Here is a 24,944-nt window from a genome sequence, read left to right as displayed (position 1 = left end):
GCACTGCTGGTGGGAGTGCAGACTGGTGCAGCCACTGTGGAGAACAGTATGGAGTTTCCTCAAAAAAATGGAACTGCCATTTGACCCAGTGATCCCACTTCTAGGAATATATCCCAAGAAACTAGAAACACCAATCAGAAAGGATATATGCACCCCTATGTTCATAGCAGCACAATTCACCATAGCTAAGATTTGGAAACAGCCTAAGTGCCCATCAGCAGATGAGTGGATTAAAAAACTGTGGTACATCTACACAATGGAATACTACGCTGCGGTAAAAAAGAAGGAATTCCTACCATTTGCAACAACATGGATGGAGATGGAGAGCATTATGCTAAGTGAAATAAGCCAGTCAGAGAAAGATAAATATCACATGATCTACTCATTTGTGGAATATAATGAGACTGATGAACAAGAACAGATACAGAGACTGAGAAACGTCAATCAGAACGTTAAACCTCAGGGAAGGTACGGGTCGGTGGGAGTAAGGGGGAGAGATCAACCAAGGGACTTGTGTGCATGCTTATGAGCCTAATCAATGGACACAGACAACAGGGGGGTGGGGCATGAGTGGGGGTTGGGGGATAATGAGGGAATAAGGATACATATATAAAAAAAACCTGGTATAATCTATAATAATAAAAGCATAATATGCTAATTAGACCAGATGTCCTTCCGAACATCCTTCCAGACAACCTTCCAGATTAAGCCAGGGCTGCAAGGGAAGCCTGGGTCCCAGGTGCCTGCGAGCGGCCAGAGGGAAGCCCAGGTCCTGGGTGCCAGAGGGAAGCCGGTGCTGGCAGCTGGAGGAAGGAAGGCCTACTCTTGCACGAATTTCGTGCATCGGGTCTCTAGTGTCTTCATAACACAATTAGGTTTCATTTTCAAAGTTGAAGATGCATGTGCCCTATGAACTAGCATTTCTGCCACATCTAGGTATATTCTTCAGATATACTCTTGCAAAAAATATGCACCAATTGGGTTGAATCATATGAAATTTCTAAGTTTGTACTATTTTCACTTGTAAAAATGGCTATTTTACACTGTTCAATCTAACACAGAAGTATTAATAGCTGTCACATTCAAAATAGCACAAAATAAATTAAAACATCATAAATAACACCTAGAAATGACCTCAAACATCCATAAACAAGGAGAAAGGATACACAAATGATGTATATTTGTTTCATACAATGAAATACTCCAGTGCAGTGAAAAAGAACATACTGTAAGTTTATCCATCATCAGGAATGAGTCTTAAAAACCTAGTGTTTAGACAGAGAAGCACGCCACATGTGCCTGCATGTACAGTATGCATACAGTATGATTTCTTTTACATGAAGCTCAAAAGCATACAAAGACAAAAATATATATTTTTTAAGAATAAAGGTGGTACAACTATAACGAACAAAAGGGGACTCTGAGAGGAGAGGATTTGGTTGGAGATAATCATGTAGGGGCTTCAGAGCTATCAGTGAAGATCTATCTCATTAGCGAGACAGTGGTACGGCAGCTGCTACCTACTATTATTAATATCACTATTAAAAGTTTCCAGTTACATGCACTTTTGTCTGTATCTTTCATAAGGATATAAAGTAAAATAAACCTAACACTAAACAGAAGTCATATAATTTCATTATAATTAAAGCAAATATTTGACATCATGTATCCTAAAGGAGACATGATAATTAAAGCAAAAACTTGAAATGTTGTTCAAGGAATATCTGATTATAATAAAAATGATGATAATGATTTTAATCATTATTTGTTAAACACCTGCTATGTTCCAGATACTTTAGCTTTTCATATATATATACTAGAGGCCTGGTATATATATGAAATTCGTGCACTCGGGGGTGGGGAGGTCACTCAGCCCAGCCTGCGCCCTCTCGCAGTCCGTGAGCCCTCGGGGGAAGTCCAACTGATGGCACAAGTCCATTATTAGGCTTTTATTATATAGGATAACATATTAGGCTTTTCTTATATAGGATAACATTTAATATTCTTCCACAAAATCCTATAGGCAATCACTACCTGCGCCACCTCTTACATATGAGAAAATGCAGGCTCATAACTATATTTCTTACTAAAATAAATGACAAGCGACAGGTAGCGTCTGACAGTGCCTCAGTCTGGCTCAGGGGCCACACATTCACTCCAAGATTGTCAAATTTGAGGTCCACAGTTCTCTGCCCTCTCTTTCTAGCATGTGACAGCTAAGAACAGGAGATCCCAGTATTTGGTTGCTACTCGGACGAAGGTGATCTGCCATTATAATCTCCAAATAATGGCAATAATAATAGGCAACAAAACAGTCTCAGTCCTTAAAAGTCTTTTGTTAAGTAATTAAAAACCTCATGACTGTATGATGCAAACTAATCTCGAGACTTAACCAACAAATCACAACAAAAATTTCAACAATTAACATGTTTTAATTAATGCTATTTGTCAAAAGCCAATCTTTGGTCCACTTTGCCCAAGTGATGTGGGGGGTGGGGGAGGTAGAGGTGGGGACAGGTAGAGAACCTAGCGACCTGCTGGTCCTGAGAAGTCAGACTCCACCATGATCTGCAAAAGTAAGAGGGAAGCTTCACAAACTGCCATCTTGCAGTCTCTGAAGGTCAGGAAGAAACAGAGTAGAGGGCACCGTGAAAATGCAGGCTGACCTCGTCCTTTAAAACACCCTCCGGAAGGTAATGATGGCACTTTGGAGTTCCTCAGAAGGGGGCACACCTGTCTCCTTCACTTTACTTCACTGGTGTTCGGCTTCTGAGAGTTCTAAATGAGATTCTGAGACGCCCCGTTAGTAAGACTAAAGTGGCAGTTTTGATCATATCAAATCTAAGAAGAAGAATCTGAGCCCAAGAGAGATAAATGGTTTCTGCAAAAATAAATAAATAAATACAGTGGCTCTAACTGGACAAGACAGAGAGCAACGAGGAAATCTTTTGCGGGGGGAGGGGGAAATGGTAAAAGCTTCTTCCTTTTTTTCTGCAATAAACACAAGTAGATTCCCTGAGCAACAAGAGAAATAGCATCGTAAGAGCTGGAGAAGCCTTCATGCCGGTGAGTCCGAGGTCACTCTGGTGTGATTTTTTTTCATTGAAAGAGGACAGACTGCAAGGCCAGGAGGAGGAGTGACTTTCCAGACGAACGCCGGTTCAGATGCTCCTGACTTCCACACCCGTGTGCCTGCCTCTGGGCGGCTCGGATTTATACCCAGCGAAGATGGTAGCAGAGAGGATACATTTTAATGAGAAAATTAATACAGCTTCAAGATTTAATTATATCCCCATGTCCCTGATGTGTGCTTCTCAGGTTATCATTCCCACAAGCGGTCTGAGAAAGGGGAGCTCTGAGATGGAGTGAATTTGAGGAACGCTGCCAACTGTATTGCTCCCTTGGGGATGCACAATAAGCATATACGCTTATCAGAGCCTTTGAGACATCTGTCACTAGAGAACCAGTTTGATTTTGTGGAACCCTGCATTTCCCAAGTGAATTTGTCTTCAGATGCCTCTCTCCTTGACAACAGCTACCTCTTCACATCCAAAAAATGACAATATCTGGGAAGTACTGCAGTAAGTCCACCCCATGATGACAAACCCCAGCAGTTACTCTAACATGATTACCGAATTGATTTAGTTGTGTTTTAATGTGATTATCATAAGAAGCTACCGAGTTAGATGAAGTTTAGAAGATGATGACTTCAAAAAAAGAAACCAAATGTATACCACTTTAGAGTTAGAAGACCAAAACGAAGGTACAACTGTCCACACCCTTCCTGACTAGAATAACTAACATGAGGAAGGATAGGGACACTTTTTCAGGACACTGGCTAGCACAAACCTTGCAAATGAACAAAAGCCAGAGTTCCAAGAATATTAAAATACATACATGAAGGTTCATCATGAAAGGTCAATCGCTACACAAGAGACTTTCTGAAAAGGTACCTAGGACAGAAAGATCAAGGACAAAAGACTGAATGGGATATTTACAGATCCAAAGTGTGTGTGTGTGTGTGTGTGTGTGGTGTTGGTGATGGTGATGATAATGATGATGCACCTAATGTAGAGAGAAGAGTAAAAAGATTAACTTGGAACATTCAAAGTCCTAAAAGTGATAAAGGGTAAATACTGCTGGGGCTTCCCTCTTTGACCATGGCTAGACCTGCAGAGAAGTGTCTTATTCCTACACAGGAGTCTGAATATTGGGACTCCCCTATTTAAGGCACTTGGTGTGGGGTGAGGGGTGGAAGGCACTTGGCCTGGGAAGGAAAAAATACACACACACGAAATATACTTTCACTGCGACTTTTCTTTGGAGCGAGGGGTGCTCACTAACCTTCATTCCTTCACCTTCAAGGGTGTTTCACAGGAATGGCCCAGAGCAGGTGTGGTTACACCAGCTGATTGACCAATACTAAATGTCAGAGTCACTCTCCCAGGAACGATATTAACAATCAGCTTGCTGATCTTGGTGGTCTGCTCCAACACTGCCTGAGAATGCCACCAGATACCCTTTTATCTCTGCCATAAATTTTCCATTTTGCTTTTAGTTCTTTTTATCACTTCAGTTTCTTTAACCCCCTAACAAATGGTCCTTGACTCCCGAATCTATGTTCCTAACCTGCTCACCATCCTACCCTGCTGCTCAGAGGGTCATTATAAGAAGCAATCGCACTGGCCAAATCTTTCCCCCCATGTGTATGAAACACTTTTTAAAGAACACTTTTTAAAGTCCAAAGTCCATGCTGTTTTCAAATTTGAACTTGAATCACAAACCCACATTAAAAAAAAAATTGAAGTGACTGACATTCCAACTTGCAAACAGTTTTATATACTTGAAGCCCTTGGCTAACCCACAAGATCTTAACATAATTGGCACATATTCAAGCATACGCCATAGAATTTTCCTCCATGGGGCTTCTCAGAGTACATTCTGCCTTCCCCAAAGTTATGAGCTTCTTGGGTTAGATGAACTCTCGGTGGCTTCCAGCGCAGGAGGGTAGCTACAGAGCACCTGGAGGTCCCCAGGGCATGTGTCATTAAATCCCAGTAAATCTCCAGCAGGTCTGACAGCCCACCGACACAAGAAAGGAGGCTGGAGAGAATAAAATCCTCAGCTAGAATATCAACGTTATCATTTCTTTGGCAGGAATCACGATCAGAAAACCTGAAGACATGACATTGTTCATTTCACACTAAAAGACCTACCAGTCAGTATATCACCCAATTATCATATCAGCTTCTGCTGAGACCCAAAGAAACTCCTGCTATCACATTCCCCTATTGCTCAAGGAGCTAACACAGGTTTCTGTGGAAAATACGCTTATAAATAAAAGCCGGGATTTGAAATTTTCAGTGGAAAAGATGCACGTTAACTAGGAGTAAGGCCGATAAAAAATACTGATTTTTTTTTTAACTACTTAGAATTTGCATTCGAGTTTATGTTTTGGTTTCTTTTGTCTTCCTTCATTTATAGGATTTAGGAAAAAAATACATGAATACTGGTTAGAATACCCTTTTAAATTAGTATTTCTAAAAATGGAGAGGAAATTAAAAACTATAACAAAAAGCTTTACTAACCTTACAGCAGTCCTACAGCCAGGAGGAAACATCTCTTATGAAACTCGAGCTTAAAGCATTAGTCTATCCGCATCATTTGAGAATTCTGTGACATGTCAGCTATTAACTTAGAAAGGAATTATGATGCCTGGTGCAACCTGATCCAGCCCTTCCTGGCATCCATATCCCTGTACATTATTCAGTCTGTCCCCTTCCTCCCTCTTTCAGGACAAAGCAAAGGCAGCAGGAAGAACTGAACATTGCTCAAGAGGATTTCTGGGAACAGGAAAAGATAACACTTCCTGGCTTGAGATCCTAAACCCTTCCTATCTGAGTGATAGGGGTTAGCTCTCCAGCAGTGCCCCCAGGCTTACCCTGGGCATGGAGATACACCAGTTATGCCACATCGCCTGCAGTCGCCCCAAGAACTGTATGCTTTAGGTCTCCCTTCTAGTCATGTCACTTACGCCGTTTCCCCAAATCAGGATCCATCTCTACTCTAGAAAGGCTTTCCTGACCAGTCTAGGTGGCCCCACTTTCTATTGCCCACATCCCATGTTTTGGCACATCCCACATGCTGCTAGCCTCCCAGCAGCATCATTCATTCCAATCTACCTAAAAGGCTCACACCTTATCTAACCCAGCGTTCGCCAATCGGTGGTCCGCGGACCACTGGTGGTCCGTGAGGTCCAAAAGGTTGGCGACTGCTGATTCTAACCCACATCTTAGATTATATAAATATCATCTTTACTTCTAAAAGCAAATGTCAGTTTCATATCATATCTACTTGGTGGGCTACACTCAGGAATGTGAAGCAGGTTTGTTTAATGTCCCAATAAACCAATCTTTACTTCCCAGTAAATGATATCAAGCTTTTTAGTAATAGATATGGCTTGGTTTAAAAAGGTCAGCTCCACTGAACTCAGAGCCAGCAGCCTTGTCAAACCAGCATCAAGACCAGGGGATATTCAGCACATGTCAAGAATATAAATAACTCCTGCACATCAAGTGCAAGCCTGATCGGTGGAGGTTGCAAAGAAAGGTTCATCCAAAAAGAATTACTACCCTAAGTGCCAAATGAGAACCTTAAATGCAACATGGTAAAGTCCACACATCAAATAAATGAGGAATTTTCCTTATGTTACAGAGTCCATAAATACTCATTTGTTCTACAAACACCTGGAAGTGTATTACACATCTTCATATATAAAAGGAAAAAAGCCCTGGCTGGTTTGGCTCAGTGGATAGAGCGTCAGCCTGAGGACTGAAGGGTCCCAGGGTTCGATTCTGGTCAAGGGCACATGCCTGGGTTGCGGGCTCAATCCCCAGTGGGGGGCGTGCGGGAGGCAGCCAATCAACGAACCTCTCTCATCATTGATATTTCTATCTCTCTTCCCTCTCCCTTCCTCTCTGAAATCAATAAAAATATATTTTAAAAATAAAAGGAAAAAAATATTGACCACCGTGCTCCATGAGCATCGTAATTTAGTAAGGGAGACTTGCAAGTCAATAAATGATCTCATAGAGAGAGTGAGCCATGTCAATGTGGGAAGTGCACAGGGCTCAACAAGGTGGGAGTGCAAAGAACAGAATGGGGCCCAGGAAAGGCAACAGAGAGAATTACTAGATGGAGATAACAAGATGTTGATCAAAAGATTTCAAAGGAAATCCTGGGGAATAAAAGGTCCATAGGAAGCTTTGAAAAGCTCCAATATATTCTTGGGAACCTACAAGGCCACATGCATGTACAGGGCTGTGTGCCTATACAGAGCTGTGCATATGCTCAGGAAAGAGCTAAAAAGACTCTAATCTCTCGTGTGTAGATGAACCTCCAGGCACTGAGCACGCAAGAAGAAAAGGCTAAGACAGATGTGTAAATGGACTGCCAGAGCATTGAAAACACACTCCAACACAAACACAGAGTCCCTGTGGCAAAGGCTGGGAGACTTATTGATTTGGGGAATTTAAAAAAATCTATGTCCAATCAGCTGCCACTAAGCTAACCAAGCAGAACTTCAGTGGCCGGCCACACATGACAAAGAATAATGAACTTATACAATTAATCCAGAAACGTCAATAAACAAACAGAAACAACCCCGGAGAAGGTGAGATTTGACTTTCAGAGTTACCACGTTATATTATTTGAAATGTCCAGTTTTCAACAAAAAACTATGATATGTAAAGAAACTGAAAAAATGACTCACACCTGGGAATAAAAGTAATCAATAGAAACTGTCCCTGAAAAAGGCCATATACTAGACCAGGGGTCCTCAAACTTTTTTAAACAGGGGGCCAGTTCACTGTCCCTCAGACCGTTGGAGGGCCGGACTATAGTTTAAAAAAAAAAACTATGAACAAATTCCTATGCACACTGCACATATCTTATTTTGAAGTGAAAAAACAAAACGGCAAAACGGGCCGTAGTTTGAGGACGCCTGGTCTAAACAGAAAGCTGTGAAGCATGTCAGACTTTCTCCTCGCCCCCCAACACACCCAGGCTTGCCTAGCAGAATTCACAGAGGGCCTTCACTGCTGTCGCTGCGCACAGAGCACGAGGGACCGCAATCACTACGGAGACTCGGGACTCTGCGATCGCTCACAGACACTGTGATGGTTAACGTTCTGTGTCAGCCTGACTGTGCCACGGGGTGCCCAGATGTTTGGCCAAACGTGATTCTGTGTGTGTCTGTGAGGGTTTCTGATGAGATTACTATATGAATGGGTAGACTGAATAAAGCAGATTGCTCTCCTTAATGGGGGTGGGCCTCACCCAACCAGTTGAAGGCCTGAAGAGAACAAAAAGGCTGACTCTCCCCCAAGTAAGAGAGAATTCTTTCTGTCTAATGTGTTCTAATTGGACAAGGACTATCCCCTGTCTCTGGACTCAGACGGAAACATCAGCTCTTCCTGGGTCTCCAGCCTGCTGGCCTTTGGACCAGACCTATATACCACTGGCTCCTCTGGTTTTCCAGCTGCAAGTCTTGGGATCTGTCAGTCTACATAATCATGTGAGCCAATTCCTTATAATAAATACCTTTATTGTATACATATACACTGAGTGGCCAGATTATTATGATCTCTGAACGCATAATAATCTGGCCACTCAGTGTATATCCTATATAATAAAAGACTAATATGCAAATTGTCCCCTCGACCAGGAGTTCGACCAGCAGGCAGACTGGCCAACCGCCCATGTCCCCCTCTCCCCTCCCCCTGGCCAGGCCGGCCGGACCCCACCCATGCACGAATTCATGCACTGGGCCTCTAATACACACACACACACACACACACACACACACACTGAGTGGCCAGATTATTATGCGATCAGAGATCATAATAATCTGGCCACTCAGTGTATATGTATACACACACATCCTATTGGTTCTGTTTTTCTGGAGAACTCTGATAAATGCACACATAGACACACATTACACATTATTGGCAAATAAATGACCTGCTTTATAAACCTTGATTACATTTTCTGGCTTTCTCCGCAATGACGGGACTTATAAGAAACAAAAGCCCAGCGTCTGTGTTAGAGCTCAGTGCATTTCTCTGCCATCTTGAATTAGAATCATGCCTTCAGTCCCCTACGTCTCCGTTCGGGTTCTGAGGCTCTGAATACAGTGGAAACCCTGTCATGTCTCCCTGTCTGCTTCCCATCCTTTGGGTAATTGCACGATGATCTCCAGCACAGAGGACAGCCTAATGAACACTCGATAAAAATAATTCCTCAGCCTACTGAGAATGTGCTCTTCAGTTTCACCTGGATAATGATGCTTTCTGCTCCCTTCTCTATATAAAAGCCTGGTACATTTCTTCTGTCTGTAATAAAAGTGCATCAAGATAAGAGTTGGCAGCTGGCTGTGTTTGAAACTAGACCACATAATTACAGTGGAGCTCATAAGACTATGAAAAAATATATATACATTAAAACTCCCTAATTCAGACTTCATCGATTCTAAATGTGTGATCAAACATGGTAGGCTAACATTTACGGTTGCATATGTCCTCAAAATAAAGGAATTAAGAAAACTAATAGTAGATGAAAAGGGCGAGTATTTACCTTCCAAAGAGAGCAAATCATTATCAGGTGCTCACTTAGAAGTATCCATTTATGTGTAAACACCACAAGGACAGTACAAACAACAGCTGCCGGGCCTGGGTTTTCAGTCCACAGACCTCTCCTAGTCGCGCATACCTTCACTGAGCAGAGGCTGGGACAGCTTGCAATCAAGGACAGTCAGGCCGTGTGGGAAGGGCTACCTGAGGAATGGGCTGTGTGTGAGCCACTGCACCGAGGAGAGATGGGGAGCTTCCCAGGAGCTGGTGGTGCCTGGGCCAGGGCCCTAAGGAGGGGCGAGATTGGCTAGGTGTCCAGGCGGATGGAAGACTGCAGACGGAGGCATCCCTCAGAGATGTACTTATCACTCCGTACACCTGCTGCAGGGTTGTGGAGGGAGGTTATGAAGCCGAGTTCAAGAACTTGGACCTTCACCTGAGGGGCCTGGGAGCCACTGCAGGGTCCTAAATAAGGGAGCACCTGGAGGCCCCGCATCTGTGCCTTCCTGGGGCCACTCAGGTGGGGAAGATGGCGAGGTGAGCAAGGACAGAGGCAGGTAAGGGGGAGCCACTACGTGGTTCATGTGAGAGTTCTAAGAAGAGAAGAAAGCCGAGAAAAAGGACTCCACCCCGCCTATTTACTCTGATTAGAACTCCTTCCTCCTGGAAAAGGTTCAGGCAGTTCAAAGTTCATCTCTCCAATGGGGCCACTCCTTCCCTCTCTCTCCTCCGTCCCAGGATGGCAGGTGGCACCAGAGGCGGGCTTTCCTGCTCTCGTGGAAAGGATGCAAGCGTGGCCAGTATACATGGAGCCCTTCTACGTTGGGCTGGGCTGGTGTTGGCCATATTTATCCTCTTTCTTTATCTTTTGTCATAAAGGGCACACCTGGCTGTTGACCGTGACCCCACTGAGAACTCTCATCACCACGGCCCTTGTTCACGGTCGGCCGCCCCGGCTGGACCCCAGGTTTCAGCAGCTCCAGCGGTCCACCTAGCTGCCCAACATGTTCTCACCGGGACACACGGGCATCGCCAGCTCCCTGCCTTCCATGCACAGGCTGTGGGGCGCAACGTGATAGGCAGCTCGCCCAACCAGTGCCCCACAGTCATTCCTGGGCCACAGCGGACGTGGCTACACACGGTTTCCTGGACGAGACTGCAGCTTCCCCCAAAACTAGTCTTCCCCTCCATGACCTGAGGCCCCCTGTCCCTTCTGCTGAGGCACACACTCACACCACTGGATATCCTACTCCAAGAAGAGTGAGGCCACAAACGCCTGACCTCTTTGCCTTCTCCCTGTCTCTGCTATTGGGAAGAAAGCCGCGCCTGACCCACACACACACACATGCCCCCCGTGGTAATAGAGTAGGCATGCAGAGAGGAAGTCTATGATGTTGGACTTATGTGCAGCCATGTGGTTGGGCCCTGCTGCCATGGCCATTCTGGTCAAGAGGTCAGTGAAGCCCTAGCTGGTTTGGCTCAGTGGATAGAGCGTCGGCCTGCAGACTAAAAGGTCCCAGGTTCAATTCCGGTCAAGGGCATGTACCTTGGTTGCGGGCACATCCCCAGTAGGAGGTGTGCAGGAGGCAGCTGATCGATGTTTCCCTCTCATGGATGTTTCTAACTCTCTCTCCCTCTCCCTTCCTCTCTGTAAAAAATCAATAAAATATATATATTTTTAAAAAGAGGTCAGTGAATAAGCACTGGGGAAGAGGCTGCCTGACCCACCACCCACACCCCAGGCGCCATCTTGTTTACCTGATTATTGAGAACGTCCACCTATTCACCTATGAGCCGTGCTCCTCTGAGCGGTCCATCGTCCGCAGTCCTCTTTCCCAGACCTCCTTGTCACGGACCTCCCAATCCTGTTCTTCCCCATCCTGCCATACTTTTAGCTCCTGCCCATGAATTGATGAAGGCCCATTCCTCCAGACATCTCTAAGTCCAGACAACATGGAACTCAATGTACTGCTTGAATCCTGCCTCCCAGAAGGATTACCCCTCACTGCTATCCTTCAGCCAGCCCTGAGTGGGGGCGTAATGCTACAGTTGTCTACTTCCGGTTGGCATTAATGATATCTCAGAGAATCATCCACAAATCAGGCCTGTGATTTTTTTTCCTCTTACGTTGTTTGATCATCAAGAACTTTCTATGAGCCGAAACCGGTTTGGCTCAGTGGATAGAGCGTCGGTCTGCGGACTGGAAGGTCCCAGGTTCGATTCCGGTCAAGGGCATGTACATTGGTTGCGGGCACATCCCCTGGTGGAGGGTGTGCAGGAGGCAGCTGGTCGATGTCTCTCTCTCATCGATGTTTCTGGCTCTCTGTCCCTCTCCCTTCCTCTCTGTGAAAAATCAATAAAATATATTTAAAAAAAAAAAAAGAACTTTCTATGAGGACATAGGTGTGGACTGATGGGGAGGAGACAAAGCAACAGACATAGGAGACAGAGCGGGGTACACCATCTGCCCGTGCTGCTTGAGCCTGACTTCTTCTATGCCATTTCCGCTTGACAGCAGGTGCCTAGTGGACGTGGGGGAGGGAACCAGTCCAGCACCTGGTGGCCGAGTGATTATACTCGACCCTTTTGTCATGGAGGGGTGATGATTCCTCCCTGGAAGAGACACATGTAGATTTGCCTGGTGCCTGTAAGCTCCTGCCTGCGCCTTCATCCATCACTCACAGAATAGTTAGTTCACTGTCCTGGTTTCTCCTGTGTTGTAACTGACCAAGGCACTAATTTCGTGGCAAAAAAAAGTTTCACCAGGGACTCACATTCATGGAGTCCACTAGTCTCATCAGTGTACCACTGATGAGATGATCAGTTTTCTACCTCTGGACCAGATGATTTTCAAAACACCTCTCTGATCTGACCCTTTTTCATGCTGTGGTTTCTTCAATGACCCAAGGTCCAAGTGCAATAAATAGCTTTCTTTCTTTCTTTCTTTCTTTTTTTTTTTTTTTTTAAGTCTCAATATAGTGAAAGTTGAAATAAATGTTTAAACTAGACTGGAGTATACATTTTCAAAAGGAAAATTGTTTCAAATAGAAGAGCTTACAATAAGATACTGTGCTCAGCGAGGCCTTTCAAACTGTGGCTATATTCAAAGATATATAAGCAACAACATTTTAGAGATCTGATCCTAGATAATATCTTGCTGAATAGATAAAGAAGAGGAGAGTGAAGCTGTGCCAGGCAATAAAAAGGAAATCTCCAATTCAGTACCATGGCAGGAGGGAAATGGTTTAATGATCTTTCACAGTAGCCTGATCCATGGCAGGCTCAGCAATACATCTCCCATCAGTGGGAGGTGCAGAAACACATACTTTAATTAACGTTAGCTACTTCCAGGATAATTAAAGGTGTGCTACAGAATTCTATAGATAAGATTACAGAACTCTTAAGGTATCGAACTGTGACCTCCTGGTTTATAGGTCGATGCTCAGCCACTGAGCTATGCAGGCCGGGCAGCAAAGCAGATTTTAAAAGAGCCCATACAATTACCGTATTTTCTGGCGTATAAGATGCCTTTTTAACCCAGGAAAATCTTTTATACGCCCAGTCGTCTTATACGCCGGAAAATACGGTAATTGCTATTCTTATTGTGTTCATGCAAACCATCAAATTGAAACTAGACTTAATGCAGTAAATAAATTGGTCTTCATTTGGCTCTTTAATAACAATGTGGGTGATGGGGGGGGTTGTTTCAATAGACTATGATCTAATGCTCTTAAATATTTGGTTACAAATCTCCAAAGCAAGGTTTCATTTTTCTCTGATCCTTTTACTTAAAATTACGAGAATTAAAATGTTCTTTTCCTTCCACTAGACCAGTGATGGGCAACCTTTTGAGCTTGGTGTGTCAAACTTCGCCAAAAAACTGAGCACAACTCGGGTAGTGTGTCACTTTAAGGAAAAAACATTATTTCGCAAATGTTTCATCCTCAGGAGCAGCAAATGTTTCATCCTCGGCATGCGGCCGCCTCAGCAGCCGCGTGTCAGAAATGGCTACACGTGTCAGTGCTACACGCGTGTCATAGGTTCGCCATCACTGCACTAGACCATTTGTCATAATTCTTGTTGTTCTAGCTTTTGCAAAACCCTTCTATCTATACAACCCCTTTCCTCCTGGACACATGAGCTCTATTTTTCTTTCCTGCTCCTTTGTCCTGGTCGAGCAGACTTGCCTGCTCCCAGATTCCCAGGCATATCCCACCTCACCCAGCTCTGTGGAGACCCCCATCACTCAGTAAGGTTTCACTTCCCCTCCTCTGAGATTATGGTGAGACCGCCTCGTACCCTCCTGTCTTATCCCCGCTAGATGGCTGAGACGTCAGATGCTAGTCCTTGAGCGCTGGGACCCAGAATTGACCCCAGGATGCTGGGCTCTCTAATTCCTAACCTTTTCTTCCTTCCAGATGGGGAATCAACAAACTGTACCTGATGGGAATCCCTTGGGCTGCATCTTGACTAACTGGGTGCCATTTGACCTGCAGACATTAAGAGAAAAGACTAATTCTACTGTAACTCAGTCTGGCCACAATATAAGTTCCTTGATAGGGAATCATGGCCTCTAAACAGGAGCATTCATCACAACACCATCCTTCAACTGGATCTTTTCTGCAAGGGACCAATTGCAAACGGTCAGAAATCCCTTACGCCCAGACATTTTTTCTACTACCCCCCAATAATACTAAGATTATAACACGGTTTGTCTCCACCAGGTTACATACCCTACTCCTAGTCCGGGAATACCACCTCGAGACACCATCGCCACCTCCTTCCGCGCCCAGGCCTCCTGTCCCTCTGACAGAGAGTAAGACTCCCTTGGCTCTGAAGAAAAACAGCGCCACCTTTCAGCAGGATGCAGCTGCAGAAGAGACCCCACACCCCTTTTCTCTGAACTATTTCAGAGCCAAAACCATTGAAGGGGGGAATGCTGAGGACGTTAGACAACCGTGAGCAGAGCAAGAACCACGGGCCAGGTACAGAAGTTACCGGGGCGGAAAGCCCCAGGTGACTAGCAATGGACACTCAATGGTAGGGTGGGACTCGTCCCCAGGGTGACTTTTCCTCCCCTCGCATATCGCTGGGCATGAGGTTTGGACCCCCTGACCTTTCCTCCCTAGAGATAACATCTAGGCCTCGGTTGTATTTCAGCTGCAGGCCCAGAAAAGCAGCAAAACCAGCCCCCCCCCCCCCCCCCCCGCTGACCTCAGGACCAGCTGCACTGAATAATGACCCTGTGCCCTGGTGCCGGCCAATCCATCAGAGGAGACCACAACCCTGAATAGACACACCTGGAAAACTGCTGACTATTCTATTAGGATCTTTCCCTGGGACCCCCCCCCCCCGCCCTTAAATCTCGGCCCTTAAAACCCTTAAGATGGGGGACCCAGCATGCTCTCCTTGCCGGGGGACATGCCCGTGTCCTTCCCTTTCCCCATGTGCTTCCCCCCTCCTTAGCCTCCATAACTTGTTTCCTAAACCCCTTTCTTCTAGGAATTCCTTTTTATATCTCTGTAATTTACCCAATAAGTGTTCTCTTACCAAAAAAAAAAAAAAAAAAGTGTGTTTGGTGTTTTGTTTCTCATTCTCCTCCTTGCTTTCGGATTGTGTACAGAAGAGAAGGGGAAAATTCAGCATTACATCGCCATCCACCAGCAGCAGCCTGAGGGCAGGGTAACTGAGGCAGAAAGTGAAGCTGGTGGGAGTGGGAAGAGCAAGCCTCAGGCACCTGAGAGCTTGGATTCGGGTGGCAGGAAGGATTCAGAGCTGGGGCCGCGATGGGCCGTGGGGGGAATCGCAGGCTCGCAGGCACCAGGCGGCAAGATCCGCAGTCCTGGGAGGGGCACCTGACATTCACTGGATGGAGGAGCTGGAAAACGGAATGGCGGATTTCTAAGAGACTTTAAACAAGGATTCGGTTAAAACAGCATTTTAAATTTTCCTTCTAATTAGCCATAAAAGAAAGAGACCAATCTCGAGTACTCTGGATGTGTGTCATTCTAGTAAATCAAAGTCCCGAATGATCAATAAATTGCTTTTCAAAAGGAACAAAACCACATTTTCATGACACAAACACAAAGGCAGCCCCTGCCGTATTTTCTGAGGCCGGAGCTACACAGAGAAAGTGACATGGTGCTTGGGACCGGTTTTCAAGAGGTCAGGAAAGGGGTCGGGGTTGGGGGAACCGCTTATATAGACTGGAGTATCTTCAGGGGGAAAAAAAAAGCATAATGTGAAGAGGCCTGGGTTATTTCCTTCTCTCCAGGGACATCTAGGCTTCCACACCTAGAAAATGGCCCTGCACACTTGGAGGCAGTTACGTTTCTTCCCAAGTGTCTGCTCAGTGAGATTATGTTCAGCCCACAGAATGGATTGGGTATCTCAGCTGCAGATCGCGTATCACAAAAAGCACCAGTGGCATTACACTGTAAATCACAAAAAGCCACAAAACAACTTTCCATAGAGTGTTCCCCACCCTCCTCCCCCTTCCCCCAGTTAATGATATCTAAACATATACCAAAAAAATTATCTCATAACTAGAGGCCAGGTGCACGACATTCGTGCACTGAGGCGGGGAGCGGGTAGAGTCCCTCAGCCTGGCCTGCACCCTCTCACTCCCCTAAGCCGGCAGGCGGACATCCCCCGAGGGGTCCTTAGCACTGCTGCGGAGGCAGGAGAGGCTCTCACCAGCCGTGAGCCCGGCTTCTGGCTGAGTGGTCTGCCCCCTGGAGTCAGTTCGCATCATAGCGACCGGTCATTCCACCATTCGGTCTATTTGCATATTAGCCTTTATTATGTAGGACTAGTAGCCCCTTGCAGGAAGACTCCTGCAATAGGGCTTCCTGCTGCGCTCTCCCCTGCCCCACCTGCTTGCCTCCCTTCTCCACCGGCCCCACCTGCTTGCTTCTCTGCAGCTTCGCTCCCTTCTGCAGCGCTTGGCTTCTTCCTACGCTGTCTTGATATGCAAATTAACCACCATCTTGGTTGGGTTAATTTGCATACTTGCCTTGATTGGCTGGTGGGCATGGCTTAGGCATAGCAAAGGTGTGGTCAATTTGCATATTACTCTTTTATTAGGTAGGATTACTTAGGGAAGGTAATGGGGGGAAATAACACATGGTTGAATACAAAACCAAAACTGGTTTTCAAAAAGCATTTAGGCAGTTTCTTACCGCTTTTACTCTCCTTACACAAATGCAGAATTGATTCTCCGAGAGAGTTTGAAATGGGTGAGGAGCCTGACTCCCAACCAAGTCCATCATTCAGCCTCCCCCTACCCCCCATAACCTTCTGGAGGCTCCATGCTACTCTGGTCTTCCTGTCACTAGCAACTGGTCACATAAACACATTCACATTAGGGTGTTTCATGGCCCATTAGTTCTTCGGAGTTACCCCAACCAAGTTCTTCTAAATTTTAAAAGAAGGTATGATGAACAGGGGTAATTGTCCACTGGTGGCACCCATGCCCTAGATGGGGCGGCACAGAGCTGGGTCAAGGGGCTTCGCTGGTCCTCAATGGGTGCTCACCTCCTCCTGCAGGCTACCCTGATTGAAGGCATCATGAAATAGCTGACCTTTTATTCTTAAACCCTTACCAATTCTCCTTAGTGAAGTAAATGTTTATATGATGTTTATGATTTACATCCTATATAATAAAAGGCTAATATGCAAGTCGACCGAACAGCAAAACGACCAGTCACTATGACATGCACTGACCACCAGGGGACAGACGCTCAACGCAGGAGCTGCCCCCTTGTGGTCAGTGCGTTCCCACAGGGGGAGCGCCGCTCAGCCAGAGCCAGGCTCAAGGCTGGTGAGTGCAGCGGCAGTGGCTGGAGCCTCTCCCAACCTCCGTGGCAGTCGGACATCCCCTGAGGGCTCCCAGACTGTGAGAGGGTGCAGGCTGGGCTGAGGGACCCTCCTCCCCCCACCCCCAAGTGCACGAATTTCGTGCACCAGACCACTAGTACTTATGTATAATTACATATATGATGCAAGATTCAAAATGAAAAGGTCCAAAACCTCTGAGCTTTCTAAATGAACTTTAGGATATTTATATGTATGGAAACATACATACATATGCACTTTTTACTTTAACACCTTTATTCTTCCTTCTCCCATATTATTGTTTCTTTAATGTACAGATACTATATGTATACATGGCTCTGGCAGTTTGAATATAGCCATCCTGGGCACCAAATGGTCAAATCGTAACTTTACATAAACTCTGACCCTGCGATTCCACTTCTGGGCATATGTCCTCAAGAATTTCTTTTGCAGCCCTAACTGGTTTGGCTCAGTGGGTAGAGCATCGGCCTGCGGACTAAAAGGTCCCAGGTTCGATTCCGGTAAAGGGCATGTACCTTGTTTGCGGGCACATCCCCAGTTAGGAGGTGTGCAAGAGGCAGCTGATTGATGTTTCTCTCCCATCAATGTTTCTAACTCTCTATCCCTCTCCCTCCCTCTCTGTAAAAACTCAATAAAATTTATATTTTAAAAAAAAAAGAATTTCTTTTGCAAGTGTCTACATGTAGTTCAAAGATGTCTGCTGCACACATCAGCATAACAGTTTTAAAAAAAATAGAGAAGCCATCAAACGTCCATCGTGGAGGAACAGATTAATAAAATATGGTAGTTTCACACGATGGAATGGTATTTAACAATTAACATCTGAACATTATCTGTTTAAAACAGTCTGATAGTTCTTGTAAAACCACCAAGTGATGATGTACAGAAAGTGTGCCGAAACCGGTTTGGCTCAGTGGATAGAGCGTCAGCCTGTGGACTCAAGGGTCCCAGGTTCGATTCCGGTCAAGGGCATGTACCTTGGTTGCAGGCACATCCCCAGTGGGGGGTGTGCAGGAGGCAGCTGATCGATGTTTCTCTCTCATCAATGTTTCTAGCTCTCTATCCCTCTCTCTTCCTCTCTGTAAAAAATCAATAAAATATATTTAAAAAAGAAAAAAAAAGAAAGTGAAAGAAACAGCCCTCATGGAAAAGTCTATATTGGAAAACTCTGTACTGAAGTCCGCAGTAAACACGAGACTATGTTCTGCCTCACTAGGGGGAAAAAGCAAACTGAAAAACAAGGTTCTGGGTTTTTTCCTCAGCCTGGGAAACTGGCAATGTTGATGAATGATTATACTTATTGTTGGCAAGGCATGGGGATCTGGCACATCCACACACTACCAACAGCAAAGTAAATGTATAAACTCTCCTGGAAGATTATTCCGCAATATAGATCAAAGATTTTTTAAAAGTAAACAAATTTTGACAAAGTAATTCATCCTAAGAAAATAAAGATGAGTACAAAGATGGAGATACAATAAAAAAGTAACTGCTTAATGTTGTAAAGAATGATTTTGTTGCCCAGCTGATGTGGCTCAGTGGTTGAGTGTTGACCTATGAACCAGGAGTTCACAGTTCCATTCCCAGTCAGGGCACATGTGCGGGCTCCATCCCCAGTGTGGGGCGTGCAGGAGGCAGCCAATCAATGATTCCATCTCATCATTGATGTTTCTATCGCTCTCTCCCTCTCCTTTCCTCTCTGAAATCAATAAAAAAAATTTTTTTAAAAAAACAATGATTTTGTTGACTAAATTATGGTACATAAACGAAATGCATGAGGAAGATAAAAATAACTACAAAGAATAATTATTGACATTAATGCTGCTCATATGTCTTTTAATAAAAAAGATCTTAATTGTGCTTTAAAAAAATATATTCACGTGGTCCTTATTATTCAAGGATATCTGCTACCAGAGAAGAGTCACTTAAAGTGAGTCCATGGAAAATGGAGACCAAATTTCACAGTAAAGAATGCAAACTGAACATGTTTGATTAGCGCTATATTTGAAGAAAAAGAAAATAATTTGATATTTTATCAAACTTTGGTAACAGTATTTTTCATGGGAAGGGTATTTTAGGCTAGATCCTAAAATTCATGTCAAAGCCTAAATGGTCGAGAATAGCCAAGACAATTTGGAAGAAAAAGGCTAAAAAGGGAAGACTGATGACAAAGCTTTAATAATTAAATGAAAATGGTATTAGCTCAGGAATCACAAAAAGAACAGAGTGAAGAAACAGATCCAGAAATATAACAGAAATTATACATGACAGAAATAGCAACAACAAAATAAGAAATAGTTAACTATGCATTAAATAATAATGGGATAGTTTTCAATATGGAAAACAATTAGATCCCTGCCTCACACTATACAGAAATATAAATTTCAGATGAGTTTAAAGTCTTACCTAGTATAAAATAGCAATGCATAGAAAACCAAACTTGAAAACCCAGATATATATATTTTAAGAACTCTAAGGGAAATGGAAAGTACTTGGTAAAAGAGCAGTGAAATACATTTCTGATTAACAAATTAACCAAAATTAGACTATCTGGTTAATGCCAGGCACACTCAAGGATTTGAGGATCCAAGGAACTCCCAGCAGAGAGCTAGTGGGAGAGGTAAGTGGCACACAACTCACAGGGCAATTTGCAAAACCTAGCAGGGTTGAAATAAGAGACAGATGTTGATGCAAGAGTATCCTACTGCCCAGATATTCAGCTTCTGGAGGTACACACCCTAGACACCCTCATGTGTGTTTCTACAAGATCTTATCAAGGATACCCCCCCCCCCGCAATCCTGTTTATAACAGCAAAAGGTAAAAGCATCGTTTTGTCCATCAGTGGGGACTATGTAAACTCTGGGATATCAAAGAAATATTACACCTACAATTATCAACATATGTAATCAACACACGTCAAAAACAATACTGGGTGAGAAAAAGCATATCACAAAAATAAATGACAGGCCTCTATGTACCTAAAACTTTAAACATGAAAGGAAACTACACATGATGGGCGTACACACAGTCCCAATGTTACAGGTTGTGTGGACTCAACCCCAAATTCTCAACCTTCAGTGTCTGAATTTCCCTCTTGCTCAGCAACCTCGTACTTAGTCTAAGTAGCTACTAAATGTAAAGTACTGTGCCAGGTGCCAGGGAGGACTAAAGAAATATTCAAAACCTAGCAGGGTTTTCACCCTACAGTTCAGCTAGGGAGAACTGCCTCAATTCTGAAAGAACAGCCTCAATCCTCACTTTAGGTCCCATAGAGTAGTGGTCGGCAAACCACGGCTCGCGAGCCACATGCGGCTCTTTGGTCCCTTGAGTGTGGCTCTTCCACAAAATACCACGGCCTGGGCGAGTCTATTTTGAAGAAGTGGCGTTAGAAGAAGTTTAAGTTTAAAAAGTTTGGCTCTCAAAAGAAATTTCAATCGTTGTACTGTTGATATTTGGCTCTGTTGACTAATGAGTTTGCTGACCACTGCCATAGAGTATACACTTAAAAGAATGCTTTATTTTCTTTCTTTTTTAAAATATATTTTTATTTATTTCAGAGAGGAAGGGGGGAGAGAGAGAGAAACATCAATGATGAGAGAGAAACATCAATAATCGGCTGCCTTCTGCATACTTTCAGCTGCCTTCTCAATCCCCAGCCCACAAGCCAGGCATGTGTCCTGACTGGGAATCGAACCGTGACCTCCTGGTTCATAGGTTGATGCTCAACCACTGAGCCACGCCGGCCAGACAAGAGTGCTTTGTTTTCAAGGCCCAGTTTCTTCATCTATAAAATGGGAAAGCCACCTTCCTCCTACTGTGAAGATTTAATTAGTATTTATACAGTGTCTAGCATAATGGCAAATACCCAGCACTAACCAAACAGAGGCATGGCAGCCATGACATGAATATAATCATCTAAACAGCATCTGAGCCACACTGACAGGAAAATGGAAAGAGATGCACAGGAGAAGGGCGCTGGCTGGGTTCTCTTGGGTTTCCACAGCTGGGGACAGCATCCTCTCCCCGCTGAGGGTTCCCCTGGCAACGTGGCCCCCATGCTGAGGAAGGCAGAGGGCTCTTCTTCCAGCAGCACTTTGGCTACAACCCAGGCCTATTTATTCTGCAAGTTCACCGTGGACAGCGCTCTGTGAGAAGAGCGACCAGCTCCAGGAGAGAGATCTCCTTCTCTCATGCCTTTGGGGGGGAGGGATTCTGGGGTGAAATGACAGCAAAAGGACCCTAACTACACCTCGGTCAACTTCTCAGCTGACCCTCCTTAAAGTTCCAAGGACATACTGCAGCTCCGTATCACTAAAGAGAAGGCAATCCTGTCTCAGCTCCACCTGCCCCAACCCACAGGCCACCCTCCTAACACGCTGGGGTAGCGTTCTATCCACGAGCTCAGCAGGTACCCGAGGGGAGGCCTGCCTGCCAGACACTGGGGAAAACTACGGTGTTTGGAAATCACTTTTGGAGATTCCTCTCCGAGGGCCTGGGAAAGGAAGGTGGGCATTTCAGTTCTCCTGCCAAGGTGGCGCCACCAGGTGGCAACGGCACAAACAGCTCCCAAATCACAGCCAGGAAATTCTGTGCTTTTCACCAATTCCCAACTTTGAAGAACACAAATTAATTCCATTTTTATGTTTCAAGTGAGAACTCATTCACATATTTTACTCATTCATGTTTTATCATCACACCCTTTCAGATCTGCATTTTTCAAATGCACTCCATGAATAAACCAGCCTCCATATTTTAATGTCGACACTGTGATATCGGAGACCCAGCTGGTTGCACCACCCAAGAACCAAGGACCAGGGTGTTGCAGGGACACTCGGTTCAGAGTCTGAACTGGCTGAGGTATAGCTACCTTTGGTTTGCACACATTTAAAAAGGAGGTAGAAAATCATCCAGCAGTTTCATTTTTTGCTTTGAAACTGTGATAAAATAAAAGTAACAGTCATAAAAATAAAACTCGCCTGACAAAACTAAGCAGGGTGCTGGTTACCCTTGGGTGACAGTGCCTGTAGGGGTAACGGAAAGACTGGGAACATTCCAGGTCTTACCCTGGTCGCTGGTCCCACAGGTGTGCTCAGTGTGTGATAATCCATTGGCCTAATGTTAAAACAAACTCACCCAGGTCTGGACAGTCTTCTGTCCTTAACTGGCCTTTGCGACTGAAGTCTGGGTAAGCACAATAATAACCAGGAAGGCTTATAAAGCACAATAATAACCAGGGGAGGAGGGGGGAGATGCTCCGTTCTCAATGAGGTATTTCAGTCTGTGAATCAACTGAACGGAAGGCCAAGGCCACAGATGAACGCTCCTCTGTCCCTCTGGGCAGGGAGAGAGGAGACCCGGCACGGTCTATGCCACGGTTAAATTGCCATGGCCAGGAGAGGAGTAACAGGAAGATAGAAAGTCCTATTTTCAAAGTCTTACCAAACCGAATTTCCCTGGAAAGGACTTTTAGATCTGTAAATCGGGTCCTATAGAGGCTGCTGTAAAAATTACTTTAAATTGCCTCCATTTCCACCCATAGTTCAGTTCCTCCTGGACCATCTTCCGTCCACCTTTACATCTATCAGGTCCCCTGACCCCCCAACTGCCTTGGGGAGACTAAAAGGCAGGAATCGTTCCATTTTACAGATTAAAAAGTTGAGGCTCAAAGATAGTTTGTCAAACTTCATACAAAAAAAAAGTAGTCATCTCATCACTGAGCTGGGGGCAAGGCAGACTGAGTTGGAGAAACGGGGTGATAACCTCAGAAGAGGAGGGGCAACCCTCTCCCCTGCCCAAAGTTCTGAGAGCCACTCAGCCCCACAGGAGCCGCCTCAAAGGATCTGGAGTAAAAGAGTCACACCTGACAACATTTACACATCCTGAGACCGGACTCCACCATCCCCTGTGAGAAGGGGAAACATCCAGATCCAGGGTGGGGAGAGGGAGCAGCAATGAACCTAAACTCAAGGCGTTTTCTAAAAGCTGATGGGAGCCGGTACCTTTCTTAGGAAGTCACTGGGCCCAAACTGGTGTGTGCAGTTCGAGTCCCTTGGATACCGTATCTCCAGGGCACAGGGCTCCTTTGGAAGAAGGAGACGGAGCAGGCACCTAGCAAATTCTCCCAACCCTGCCGAGACGTTGGCAAACCGACCGGTAACGGAGAGGATGCTGCAGATGCCGCAGGTCCAGGGGTTCCCACCGCCCAATGGCTTCTACGCTCTCATCCCGAAGGTCCCCCGCGGGGTGCCTTGGGATCAGCTCCTGACCTCTCCAAATAAGGCGGAGTTGGGGGAAGGGAGTGTGAGGAAGAGACTGGGATGAAGCTGAGGTCACCCCCCCACCCCCCCACACACCACCACCACCTTCTTCCCTGCAACAGCGCGCCCCTCTCCAGGGAGTCCGGGGACCCGACCAGAGGCAATCGAGTCAGATTCCTACTCCGTGCACCAGCCGTGACCTTGACCGAGTCCCTGATGATCCCATTTTACTGAAATTAAGAGTCCGGAAGAGTCGAGTCAGCTGCGTGGGGCTGATGCGGACGCTTACCCGACGGCTTAAGGCGCCCCGCCGGCGCGCCCGCAGCGTAGTAGGTGCGCGGTGAACCGCAGCCCGAGAGCTACGTGGCGGGCGGGGATAGAACCGCCGGGGAAACGCAGAGGCGAGCTCCAGCCCCGGCAGCGGGAGAGAGGCGAGGTCCCCACTCTGCAGCGACGCCCTAGCAAGTTCAACCCCCCGCCTGAGCCCCTCCGCAGGGGCGGACTGGCGTGTCGGGGACGCTGGGTCGGGACCCGCACGCGGTGTGCCACACACCCACCCCCGAAGTTGCCGCAACCTAAGAGGGGCAATGGCGCAAAGCCGCGGGAGGGGAGGGGAGGGGAGGGGCCGGTACTCACGCAAGGTAGCCAGGCTGGAGCAGGTCCGTGACCCGGGTCATCGGTGGCGGCCAGGCTCAGGCCACCGCGCCCCGGGGTTCCTGGGGCACCTGCCGCAGCGCGGCGCGCGGAGTAGGAGGCTGCGAGCTGCGAGGCAGGGGCGCGGTGGGTCGGCGCGCAGACCTGAGCCGCAACGCCGCGGGGCTCGGCCGCCAGAACCGCAGCCGCAGCGGGAATCCGGGAGCCGCCTGGAGGCGGGAGCGCGGGGCCGCGGCTGCGAGGGAGGCGCCCGCGCCGCAGGCATCCAGGGTCCGCTCGGCCGCAGCCGCCGCTGACACCCGCTGGCCCAGCTGCGGGCCAATCAGAGGCGCCCGGGGCGGGAGCGCGTGCGGGGGGCGGGGCGGGAGCGCGTGCGGGGCGCGAGGCGGGAGGGGCGGGGCGCGAGGACGCTGCGCCGGGGCAGGGGTTGCCAGCCCGCGGGTACCTCTGAGCTCCTCCGGGGCGCGGGCCGCACGCGCGGGGAGGGCGGGGCGCCTGTGCAGGAGGCGGGGCTGGGGCTGGGGCTGCGCGCGCCCGGGCTGAGGC

At 46.4% G+C, this 24,944-nt stretch overlaps 1 protein-coding gene across 1 annotated transcript in view; it reads right to left on the bottom strand.

Annotated features, from left to right (window-relative positions):
• Positions 1–24,645, bottom strand: part of MYRIP (myosin VIIA and Rab interacting protein) — a 162,638-nt gene extending 137,993 nt beyond the window's left edge. Inside the window, exon 1 of the mRNA XM_054729730.1 lies at positions 24,381–24,645. The gene's annotated coding sequence lies outside the window, so the exon portion shown is untranslated. The remainder of the gene's footprint in view (positions 1–24,380) is intronic.
• Between the last annotated feature and the right edge of the window lie 299 nt (positions 24,646–24,944).

This window comes from Eptesicus fuscus, chromosome 18, assembly GCF_027574615.1.
Source record: "Eptesicus fuscus isolate TK198812 chromosome 18, DD_ASM_mEF_20220401, whole genome shotgun sequence".
NCBI classification, from domain to species: domain Eukaryota; kingdom Metazoa; phylum Chordata; class Mammalia; order Chiroptera; family Vespertilionidae; genus Eptesicus; species Eptesicus fuscus.
This window is presented reverse-complemented; position numbering and strand designations above follow the sequence as displayed.